This window comes from Bombina bombina, chromosome 6 (genome assembly GCF_027579735.1).
Source record: "Bombina bombina isolate aBomBom1 chromosome 6, aBomBom1.pri, whole genome shotgun sequence".
Lineage (NCBI taxonomy): Eukaryota > Metazoa > Chordata > Amphibia > Anura > Bombinatoridae > Bombina > Bombina bombina.
In genome coordinates this window covers 1,043,706,368-1,043,718,370 of record NC_069504.1, presented here as the reverse complement: position 1 = coordinate 1,043,718,370, position 12,003 = coordinate 1,043,706,368, and positions in this window count along the sequence as shown.

The following is a 12,003-nucleotide window of genomic DNA, read 5'->3' as shown; positions in this document are numbered from 1 at the left end:
CCCAACATATAAGCAAAACTTTATCTTGCTTTTATACTTTACTCCCATTAGGGCTGCATGATTAATCGTGGATGCAGTTTTAAACCGCGATTAATCGCCGCATTTTGAAAACCGTGAGAGTATGCAATTTAAAAAAAAAAAAAATCTTCAGATTGTCATGAAAATGGAGGCGGAGAGGGAGGATGAGAGGCGGACCAGTGTGCGGCCGTGGGCGGACCTGAGAATGCCTGCGAAACTGCCATTTTGGAAGAGATTGAAGAGTGTGTGGGAGTCATCTGAAAGTCATCTGGGAGTGTTGTGGCGGTGGTCAAGCGGTGGTGTGGCAATGAGACAGCTCAAAGTTGTGAGCAATAAAGTGAATATTGTAAAAAACTTTTTTTTTTACTTCTGTGACAATTAACATTGAGTTTGATTACATATTACAATAATACAATATATTTTATTTATAAATGTTCATTAAGGGTTGCTTGTAGGATGTATTGTGAAGTGAATTGTAAAATATAATATATTCAACATAATGTTACCAAAATATATATAAATAATATCTACTAAGTACTGCTCTATCTCCATCATCTATCTAGTAGATAGATTATAGAGGATGAATGATATATAGAGTTACTTACTAGATACATAGATGATAAATGTAATATATTTATTATTTATATTGATTTAATATATAATTTAGTTGAGTCAAGTGTAGATTCCCAGAAGATAGATTATCAATCATCAGTAGTAGTACACAGTGGTGCAGTGCACAACAATTTTGTTTTATTTTTATATGTTTCCTCTAATTATAAGTGTTCATTTTTATGCTCCAAGAGTGTATTGGACATTGAGAAACATGAACAGTAAGATTCTATAGTGTTAAATAAACGTTTTATTGAAAAATTAAGGTGTTATAGTAATTTTTAATAAAATCACGATTAAATCGCAATCGCGATTTCCCCCCCCACATATCGCCCAGCCCTAACACCCACACATATTGCCAAAAAACCCCCCACAAAAACCCTAAATATACAGAATGTGCTACAGCAATGAGGGAAAAAAAAAAGATTTATGTTTTGTTTTTTTGTCAGGTGTGGCCGAAACGTACATCAGGATCTTATCAGTAGATCACAAAACTGTTATGTGATTAACCTTTCAGCCAGTAGTAAGTGAGAAAGTTATAAAGAAATGTAAAAATGTTTTATTTACAAAAGCATATTCTGCACCACTTCAGGGGCTTCAATAAGAAAAAAGATGACTATGGCCTAGTTTCCATTGAGGTGGTACAATTTGGAAACTGGTGGTAATATAAACATTCTCCACTTTAATAGAGATAAATGTTTTTACCACCACTTTCCATACTTTACCACCTCAATGGAAACTAAGGCCTAGTTTTCATTGAGGTGGTAAATTGTGGAAATTGATGATGAAAACATTTATCTCCATTAAATCTATGAAACTTTTTTATTTTACCACCAGTTTCCGAACTTTACTACCGCAATGGAAACTAGCCATTAGTCTTACGGCTCGCTTCCATTGAGGTGTTAAAAATGGAGCCATAAGCTACCAAAGCTTCCGACAGCTAAAAGTAGTTTATGACTCCATTTTAGTTCCAAGTTTCTATTTAAATATTTTGCGCATTGCGCGCAGTCACTCTTTTCATGTGGGGGTAAGTTAACATTGTGTTAACGCTTCCATCCGACATCAGATTTCTTGAAAATCAATTAGTTGCTAGGTTATCCCGACATTACACTATCAAATTTACGTTTAACATCTATTCTCCTTACCTATGATCACCTCTAAAGAGAAACAAAAACAAAGATACACTTATTTTTAATACATATTTTTTAACTATAAGCAAATAATATTTTTTATTATAATTATATTTTCCATTTTATGAATATATGTCATATGTATTGCTGCCCTAGGCATAGGTCTAGTTTGAATTCTGTAGATATGTGCTTGCATATATTTTTATTTTTAAATACATACTGATATTTCCATAAAGGGCAACTATTCCTATACATGTGACAACAATAAATATTACATATTACAATTTTTCTACATTGCAAGTTTTAAAATTTCAATGGGAAATAGGTCTCAAAAAGCTAATTTCTTCTCTTTTACACCTAGTTGAGCTGGGTGTAATTTTTCTCAACGTATCAACAGCCTTTGACGGTGTATTAACGGTTTGCGTTTTCATTGGAAACCTGGTATAGCTATACGGCTTCTAATTCTTTCGATGGGATGCGAAAATTATGTATAACGTGCCATTGGAACTAGTCGATAAACAAAATTGCTTTAGGCAGCATATTTATCAGTTTGCGAGCTCATGCAAACCTAATTACGGCTCAATGGAAGTGACCCCCTAGTTTCCCGTGAGGTGGTAAAGTATGTAAACTGGTGGTAAAAACATCTCCATTAAAGTCTATGGAATATTTTAATGCTACCACCCATTTCCACACTTTACTACCGCAATGGAAACTAGGCCTATATTGTGCAAGCTCATATTTTCTTATATTTAATATATATACATATATATATATATATATATATATATATATATATATATATATATATATATCTTTCATGTAATTAGCAAGAGTCCATGAGCTAGTGACGTATGGGATATACATTCCTACCAGGAGGGGCAAAGTTTCCCAAACCTCAAAATGCCTATAAATACACCCCTCACCACACCCACAATTCAATTTTACAAACTTTGCCTCCCGTGGAGGTGGTGAAGTAAGTTTGTGCTAGATTCTACATTGATATGCGCTTCGCAGCAGGCTGAAGCCCGGTTTTCCTCTCAGAGTGCAGTGAATGTCAGAGGGATGTGAAGAGAGTATTGCCTATTTGAATACAATGGTCTTCCTCTAGGGGATCTATTTCATAGGTTCTCTGTTATCGGTCGTAGAGATTTCTTCTCCTACCTCCCTTTTCAGATCGACGATATACTCTTATATACCATTACCTCTACTGATTCTCGTTTCAGTACTGGTTTGGCGCAAAATTTTGTCATTTTGTCAACTATGGCGCCGGAAGTTTGCTCATGGTTGCGTCATATTTTTGACGCATGTGTGTCACAGACTTTTTTTGCGCCAAAAAATGTGGGCGTCGTTTTCGTCGTCAAAGGATGTGGCGTCATACCTGGCGCCAAAAAATGTGGGCGTCATACTTGGCACCACTTTTTTTTCACATTATTTAAGTCTCTCTTTTTGGTTGCTTCTGGTTGCTAGAAGCTTGTTTATTTTGCATTTTTTCCCATTCCTGAAACTGTCATTTAAGGAATTTGATAATTTTGCTTTATATGTTGTTTTTTCTATTACATATTGCAAGATGTCACAACCTGACCCTGGATCAGAATCTACTACTGGAAAGACGCTGCCTGATGCTGGTTCTACCAAAGCTAAGTGCATTTGTTGTAAACTTTTGGTAACTGTTCCTCCGGCTGTAGTTTGTGTTAGTTGCCATGATAAACTTTCTAACGCAGATAATGTCTCCATTAGTAATAATCCTTTACCTGTTGTTGTTCCTTCAACATCTAATGTTCAGGATGTTCCTGTTAATGTAAAAGAATTTGTTTCTAATTCTATTAGGAAGGCTCTGTCTGTTATTCCTCCTTCCAGTAAACGTAAAAGGTCTTTTAAAACTTCTCATATTTCAGATGAATTTTTAAGTGACCGCCATCATTCTGACTTATCTGTTTCTGATGAGGATCTATGTGGTTCAGAAGATTCTGCCTCAGATATTGACACTGATAAATCTTCATATTTGTTTAAGATGGAGTTTATTCGTTCATTACTTAAAGAAGTGTTGATTGCATTAGATATGGATGAGTCTAGTCCTCTTGATACTAAATCTACTAAGCGTTTAAATTCAGTTTTTAAACCTCATGTAGTTATTCCAGAAGTTTTTCCAGTTCCTGATGCTATTTCAGAAGTAATTTCTAGGGAATGGAATAGTCTGGGTACTTCATTTACTCCTTCACCAAGGTTTAAGAAATTGTACCCTTTGCCTTCTGATAGATTAGAGTTTTGGGGAAAAATCCCCAAAGTTGATGGGGCTATCTCTACTCTCGCTAAACGTACAACTATTCCTACGGCAGATAGTACTTCCTTTAAAGATCCTTTAGATAGGAAGCTTGAATCCTTTCTAAGGAGAGCTTATTTATGTTCAGGTAATCTTCTTAGACCTGCTATTTCTTTGGCTAATGTTGCTGCAGCTTCCACTTTCTGGTTGGAGTCTTTAGCGCAACAAGTGTCCGACCATAATGCTTATAGCATTGTTAAACTTCTTCAACATGCTAATAACTTTGTTTGTGATGCCATTTTTGATATCATTAGAATTGATGTCAGGTATATGTCTTTAGCTATTTTAGCTAGAAGGGCTTTATGGCTTAAATCTTGGAATGCAGACATGACTTATAAGTTAACATTGCTTTCTCTTTCTTTCCAAGGTAATAAATTATTTGGTTCACAGTTGGATTCAATAATTTCAACTGTTACTGGGGGGAAAGGAGCCTTTTTGCCTCAGGACAAAAAATCTAAAGGTAAATATAGGGCTGCTAATCGTTTTCGTTCCTTTCATCAGAATAAGGAACAGAAGCCTGACCCTTCCCCTAAAGGAACGGTCTCCGTTTGGAAACCTTCTCCAGTCTGGAATAAATACAAGCCTTTTAGAAAGTCAAAACCAGCTCCCAAATCCGCATGAAGGTGCGGCCCTCATTCCAGCACAGCTGGTAGGGGGCAGGTTACGTCTTTTCAAAGATGTTTAGATCAATTCGATTCACAGTCTTTGGATTCAGAACATTGTTTCACAAGGGTACAGAATAGGTTTCAAGATAAGGCCGCCTGTGAGAAGATTTTTTCTCTCACGCATTCCAGTAAACGCTCAGGCGTTTCTGAAATGTGTTTCAGACCTAGAGTCGGCTGGGGTAATTGTGCCAGTTCCAGTTCTGGAACGGGTCTGGGGTTTTACTCAAATCTCTTCATTGTATCAAAGAAGGAGAATTCCTTCAGACCAGTTCTGGATCTAAAAATATTGAATCGTTATGTAAGGATACCAACTTTCAAAATGGTGACTATAAGGACTATTCTGCCTTTTGTTCAGCAAGGGCATTATATGTCTACAATAGACTTACAGGATGCATATCTTCATATTCCGATTCATCCCGATCACTATCAGTTCCTGAGATTCTCTTTTCTAGACAAGCATTACCAGTTTGTTGCTCTTCCGTTTGGCCTAGCAACAGCTTCAAGGATCTTTTCAAAGGCTCTGGGTGCCCTTCTCTCTGTAATCAGAGAACAGGGTATTGCGGTATTTCCTTATTTGGACGATATCTTGCTACTTGCTCAGTCTTTTACATTCTGCAGAATCTCATACGAATCAACTTGTGTTGTTTTTTCAAAGACATGGTTGGAGGATCAATTTACCAAAGAGTTCCTTGATTCCGCAGACAAAGGTAACCTTTTTGGGTTTCCAAATAGATTCAGTGTCTATGACTTTGTCTCTAACAGAAAAGAGACGTCTGAAATTGGTTTCAGTTTGTCGAAACCTTCAGTCTCAATCGTTCCCTTCGGTAGCTTTATGCATGGAAATTCTAGGTCTCATGACTGCTGCATCTGACGCAATCCCTTTTGCTCGTTTTCACATGAGACCTCTCCAGCTTTGTATGCTGAACCAGTGGTGCAGGGATTATACAAAGATATCACAATTAATATCCTTAAATCCCAATGTTCGATCTTCTCTGACTTGGTGGTTGAATCACCATCGTTTAATTCAGGGGGCCTCTTTTGTTCGTCCAACCTGGACTGTGATCTCAACAGATGAGAGTCTTTCAGGTTGGGGAGCTGTATGGGGATCTCTGACAGCGCAGGGGGTTTGGGAATCTCAGGAGGCGAGATTACCAATCAACATTTTGGAACTCCGTGCAATTTTCAGAGCTCTTCAGTTCTGGCCTCTTCTGAATAGAGAATCGTTTACTTGTTTTCAGACAGACAATGTCACAACCGTGGCATATGTCAATCTTCAAGGTGGGACTCACAGTCCTCAGGCTATGAAAGAAGTATCCCGGATACTTGTATGGGCGGAATCCAGCTCCTGTCTAATTTCTGCGGTTCACATCCCAGGTATAGACAATTGGGAAGCGGATTATCTCAGTCGCCAGACGTTACATCCGGGCGAATGGTCTCTTCACCCAGAGGTATTTCTTCAGATTGTTCAAATCTGGGGACTTCCAGAAATAGATTTGATGGCCTCTCATCTAAACAAGAAACTTCCCAGGTATCTGTCCAGATCCAGGGATCCTCGGGCGGAAGCAGTGGATGCGTTGTCGCTTCCTTGGAATTATCATCCTGCTTATATCTTTCCGCCTCTAGTTCTTCTTCCAAAAGTGATTTCCAAAATTCTAATGGAGTGTTTGTTTGTACTGCTGGTGGCTCCAGCATGGCCTCATAGGTTTTGGTATGCGGATCTCGTTCGGATGGCCAGTTGCCAACCTTGGACACTTCCGTTAAGACCAGACCTATCTCAAGGCCCTTTTTTCCATCAGGATCTCAAATCATTAAATTTGAAGGTATGGAGATTGAACGCTTGATTCTTAGTCATAGAGGTTTCTCTGACTCAGTGATTAATACTATGTTACAGGCGCGTAAATCTGTGTCTAGGAAGATTTATTACCGAGTTGGAAGACTTACATTTCTTGGTGTTCTTCTCATAAATTCTCTTGGCATTCTTTTAGAATTCCTAGAATTTTACAGTTTCTTCAGGATGGTTTGGATAAGGGTTTGTCTGCAAGCTCCTTGAAAGGACAAATCTCTGCTCTTTCTGTTCTTTTTCACAGAAAGATTGTTAATCTTCCTGATATTCATTGTTTTGTACAGGCTTTGGTTCGTATCAAGCCTGTCATTAAGTCAATCTCTCCTCCTTGGAGTCTTAATTTGGTTCTGAGGGCTTTACAGGCTCCTCCGTTTGAACCTATGCATTCTCTGGATATTAAATTACTTTTTTGGAAAGTTTTGTTCCTTTTGGCCATCTCTTCTGCTAGAAGAGTTTCTGAGTTATCTGCTCTTTCTTGTGAATCTCCTTTTCTGATTTTTCATCAGGATAAGGCGGTGTTGCGGACTTCATTTCAATTTTTACCTAAGGTTGTGAATTCTAACAACATTAGTAGAGAAATTATTGTCCCTTCATTGTGTCCTAATCCTAAGAATTCTCTGGAGAGATCTTTACATTCTTTGGATGTAGTAAGAGCTTTGAAATATTATGTCAAAGCTACTAAAGGTTTCAGAAAGACTTCTAGTCTATTTGTTATCTTTTCTGGTTCCAGGAAAGGTCAGAAGGCTTCTGCCATTTCATTGGCATCTTAGTTAAAGTCTTTGCTTCATCATGCTTATGTAGAGTCGGGTAAATCCCCACCTCAAAGGATTACGGCTCATTCTACTAGGTCAGTTTCTACTTCCTGGGCTTTTAGGAATGGAACTTCTGTTGATCAGATTTGCAAAGCAGCAACTTGGTCTTCTTTGCATACTTTTACTCAATTCTACCATTTTGATGTTTTCTCTTTTTCTGAAGCAGTTTTTGGTGGAAAAGTACTTCAGGCAGCTGTTTCAGTTTGATTCTTCTGCTTATAATTTCAGTTTTTTTCATTATAAGATTAAAACTTTTTGATTTGGGTTGTGGATAATTTTTTCAGCTGAATTGGCTGTCTTTATTTTATCCCTCCCTCTCTAGTGACTCTTGCGTGGAAGTTCCACATCTTGGGTATCTGCTATCCCATACGTCACTAGCTCATGGACTCTTGCTAATTACATGAAAGAAAACATAATTTATGTAAGAACTTACCTGATAAATTAATTTCTTTCATATTAGCAAGAGTCCATGAGGCCCACCCTTTTTTGTGGTGGTTATGATTTTTTGGTATAAAGCACAATTATTCCAATTCCTTATTTTTTATGCTTTCTTTCCTTTCTTATCACCCCACTTCTTGGCTATTCATTAAACTGAATTGTGGGTGTGGTGAGGGGTGTATTTATAGGCATTTTGAGGTTTGGGAAACTTTGCCCCTCCTGGTAGGAATGTATATCCTATACGTCACTAGCTCATGGACTCTTGCTAATATGAAAGAAATGAATTTATCAGGTAAGTTCTTACATAAATTATGTTTTATTATCAATAGATCACATCGACAAAGCAGACCGGCATCATGCTAAAGCAGGGATGGCCAAATGGTGGTCCTCTGCACTAGTTTTCATGGCCCCTGGGGACAAAAACAAAACTAAGAATGGGTGCCCTTGTTTTTGTAGCCCCAGAAAAAAAAAGAAACTTACAATGTGTGCTCTGTGAATTTCTGATAAAGGGGCAATCAAAATAGTATTTTTGTTTTTACATATATTTAATAGCCACACATTTGTATGCAGCCATTAAGGCTTTTAAAATATTGATCTTTGGTCCTTAAGGCTTCTTAAGTATTTACCTGCAGCCCCCATGGATTAGGGGGTTGACCATCACTGCTCTAAAGTATAGTCACCCCTGTTTTATGTTGTAGTTAAAGGGACAGTCTAGGCCAAAATAAACTTTCATGATTCAGATAGAGCATGTAATTTTAAACAATTTTCCAATTTACTTTTATCACCAATTTTGCTTTGTTCTCTTGGTATTCTTAGTTGAAAGCTTAACCTAGGAGGTTCATATGCTAATTTCTTAGACCTTGAAGCCCACCTCTTTCAGATTGCATTTTAACAGTTTTTCACCACTAGAGGGTGTTAGTTCACGTATTTCATATAGATAACACTGTGCTTGTGCACAAGAAGTTATCTGGGAGCAGGCACTGATTGGCTAGACTGCAAGTCTGTCAAAAGAACTGAAAAAAGGGGCAGTTTGCAGAGGCTTAGATACAAGATAATCACAGAGGTTAAAAGTATATTAATATAACTGTGTTGGTTATGCAAAACTGGGAAATGGGTAATAAAGGGATTATCTATCTTTTAAAACAATAAAAATTCTGGTGTAGACTGTCCCTTTAAAGTATTGTTGCTGTTATTTTTATCATCATCTCTTCTTGTAATTTGCCAGTAGATTTTGCACTTTTTGAAGGTAGTCATGCCCAGAAAGATTGTGACTTAAAGGGACAGTCAACTCAATTTTTTTTATTCTTTAAAAAGATAGATAATACCTTTATTACCCATTCCCCAGTTTTCTACAGAAAACATGGTTATATTAATACACTTTTTACCTCTGTGATTACCTTGTAGCTAAGCATCTTATGACAGCCCCCTGTTCACACAACTTTAAATTTATTATCTATTGACTTGCATTTAAGCCAATTAGTGCTGTTTGTTAGAATCCACGGGCGGCAGCACAATGTTGTCTATATGGCTCACATGAACTAGCTTCCCCTGTTGTGAAAAACAAATACAAAAGCATGTGATCATGAGACTGTCTTTAGTGACTTAGAAACAGGCAGAAATGTAGAGGTTTAAAGGTTATAAAGTATGTTAATATAACCATATTGGGGAATGGGTAGCAAAGGCGTTATCTATCTTTTTAAACACTAACAATTTTTGTGTTGACTGTCCCTTTATTAGGACATGTTAATATCTTTAGTTGTGACCATAGGTGGTGGCTATGACAGAAACATTTAAATATATATTTTTTTATTTAGCTGTATACAAAAACAAACAGATTTAGAAAGAAAATCCAAATCAGGTTGTGCACTGAAAGTAGAAGTACCTGTATTAGTAATATTTTAAACAAATCTTTTCTGGATCTGTGAGTGGTGTTATCTAGAAAGATTTCATAATCTGGATGCATATCTTGGTAGTACAGAGAGACTGAGAGGGGGAAAGAGTTGGCCCAATGTATTAAGATACGTGCGGACAAGCTTCTCAGCTTGAGAAGTTGTCCACCCACCTTTGCTACATACGGCAGCGGATCTGTTCGTCCGCTGGCCCTTATGCATCATTACACATTTTGATGAGTCAATCACCCAGAGCGAGCAAGTTTGGGGTGATTTCTCTTCACCACATCAGAGGTGGTGTAAAGTGAAAGAAACAGTGGTTTAATGACCGCTGCTTCTTAGATTGCGGGAAGCAGGCTCGTGAACATGCCCCACAAGAGATCTGGAGCAGCTTACTCTGCTTTGGATATGCAGCTCAGTGTGTAAAGGAGAAGGGAAAGATTAATGAATGACAATAGAGAATGGAGTGATAGACTGCATAATGTCAGTGTGAGCAATACGAGTGATGCAGTGTGAAAGACAATGGAAAGCAAAGGATTGTGGAAGATGAGACAAATAAATGTGTAAGAGGTGGGTTGGCCTTGAGGAGGGCTTATTAAATACAAATAATTTGGATGCCCAATGCTGGATCGCTAAACGTGATAGATGTGAGGAAGTAACCTCCAATACTTTTATATCCATAGTGCTGTGAGTGTGTTCCTTCTCTTTCTCTAATCCCATCTCCATTAACCCTCTCTTGGGTAACAAAACTTATATTTATCCTCAATTTCAAAAAGGTCTATGTATTGAAGGGAAAAAATTACCCATATTTTCATGTAATTATTGTTAAATCACTTAAAACATTCACAGAAATGAAGGACATATTTCTTTCATACAGGTGGTCCACAATCCATTACTCCTGGGAATTACCTTCCCTACCACTTGGAGGAGGCAAATATTGCTAAACCCCAAGAGCTCTATATAACCCCTCCCACCTCACACATACCTCAGACTTTGTTTTGCCTCTGCTGGAGGTGGCTGAAGAATGAATATGTACATGAGTTTCTTCAGAGAGAGAGGTTTTCTGTGTATTTTTAGGACCAGTTTCCCCTCAGTGTGCAGTGCTTGTCAGAGGGATGTATTTGTGATATTGTTTATTATTCTTTTATTTACCTCATGGGAATATTTTCTTAAACTTCTCAGAATCGGTCGCAGGACTTGTCTGTTGCCTCTCTTTATAGATCTACACCTATTCCATAACCTCTACTGATATGTTTCAGTACTAGTTTGGCTGTCTCACACTAAGATCGTGGATGAGTGTATTTCTCTTGTAAGGTGTATCCAGTCCACGGATCATCCATTACTTGTGGGATATTCTCCTTCCCAACAGGAAGTTGCAAGAGGATCACCCACAGCAGAGCTGCTATATAGCTCCTCCCCTAACTGCCATATCCAGTCATTCTCTTGCAACTCTCAACAAGCATGGAGGTAGTAAGAGGAAAGTGGTGAAATGTAGCTGTTATCTTGCTTCAATCAAAAGTTTGTTATTTTTTTTTTTTTTTAACTTTTATTTGTAATCCAAGAAAAGGTCATAAAAAACAAAAAATAAAAACAATATAAACAGCTTTGAACATATAAGATCATCCGTAAATTATACACAAGTTCATTCTTATAATACTGTATTTAGCTATGCATACAGATATATTTTAGCTAGATATTGATATATCACATTCAGCTTACTTATTAACATTTCTTGGAGTTTTTTAGTTTTTCACCCCCCTCCTCCTGAACCCTCCCCCAACCCATACCCCTCCCGTGCGGAGAGGCAGCTCATCAAGGAAAGAAGAAAAAAAAAAACCTAAATGAAAAGGGGGGGGGGGGGAAAGAGAAAGAAATCAGCTTAGATACTAGCTCTCTTTTAATTTTTACCAGTTTCCTAATAAAACAATTTCTGTGTTCCTGAAAGGAAAGATTATATGGTTCATTTCAGATTCGGGAAAAATTCTCAAAAAAAACGCCCATTTATCAAAAAATCTTTTAATGTCTTGCTCATTATTTATGTCTGCATTTCTTTGATCTAAAATACATTGCTTTTTCATGCAGTTTTTTATCTCGGAGATACTTGGGATTGTGCAGCTTTTCCACTTTTTGCAAATTAAATATCTAGTAGCAAGAATGCCAGAGATTACCACTTTCTCATCGCTCTGCCTACCAGATTCTTTAAGACAAAATATTATCTGATACAATGTGAGTGAAAGATTAGCTATTTTGAGTACATTCTTGAACCAGTATTCGACCCT